Raw genomic sequence first — 1,142 nt, forward strand, 5'->3', positions numbered from 1 at the left:
CCTAATAAAGTATTTTCACATAGACCCTTCGCTAGAAAACTAAACAGGTTTATTTCACTCATTCTGTGTTCCATCGCCAGTACATCCTACAATCAGTACCGTAAAGGTCATAGCATAGCGTTTGAAACCTTTAGAATAGAAAGAGGCAAATGACAAGTCGAGAGCAATGAAAGTACCATACTATCATTCGACTTAGAGCTAGGGGCGTTGACAATGTGTTGTGCTGCACAATTCAGATATCTTCTCAAGCTAATTAAGGTGTCTTTCTCATTTCAGGAAATCGATTGTTCCAGTACCCTGTGTTGCTACATCTGCCAAAAGTCTACGGACGAAGACAGCAGGCTCAAGGCATTCAACGAACATACATGGAGCACAGTAAGGAATGCTGCTACCTCATGCAAAACTCAAATCAGATAAGTACTCCGACATCACTAAAAAGATATCACAAAGCAATCAGGAATCAACTCATCGTTATCACCCTTCTTGTCATAAAAGCTACACTGCCATGAAGCGCCCAAGAAATGCTCAAACATCCGATGATGCACCCCCTGCCAAAAAACCTAAAATTCAAACCAGAACCTGCAGTGTCCTCCCGAAAGATGATCTGAAAGAAAAATGCTTATTCTGTGGGATGGGCCGAAAAAAGATAAAGGGCAAAGAAGAGCCAAGGCAATATATGAGAACAATGAGTGGGTGTGAAACAATTCGCAATCGCGCGAAGTTCTCCAAAAACGAGCGTCTCAAAGGTCTTGTTAGGACTGGTGTTGATCTGATCGCTGCAGATGCATGGTATCACAGAAATTTCCGCTCAAAATTCCTTTTGGAAACCAACAGCCATGAAAAAAGGGTTCAAATAGAGTGCTTGGATCCGAAGCCGACACCACAAGCTTGCCATAAGAGTGCCTTTGCCTCTTTGTGTGCGTACATTCAGAGTGAGGTATTTGAAAACCAATGGTCAGTGTTGGTCTCTGCCTTACTTGACATCGACAAAGCAGAGTATACAAGCATCGGAGGAGATCAGGAAGAAGTTGAATCCTACTTAGCCCAGAATTTGCAAAGGAAGATCAAAGATTATTATGGAGATCGCATGAGAGTGAAGCTTGCAGACCAATGGAAAGGTAATTTTGTTTTCAGTTCATTAG

Source organism: Eptatretus burgeri, chromosome 15, assembly GCF_056783735.1.
Source record: "Eptatretus burgeri isolate ZD-2024b chromosome 15, Ebu_testis_v1, whole genome shotgun sequence".
In the NCBI taxonomy this organism is placed as follows: domain Eukaryota; kingdom Metazoa; phylum Chordata; class Myxini; order Myxiniformes; family Myxinidae; genus Eptatretus; species Eptatretus burgeri.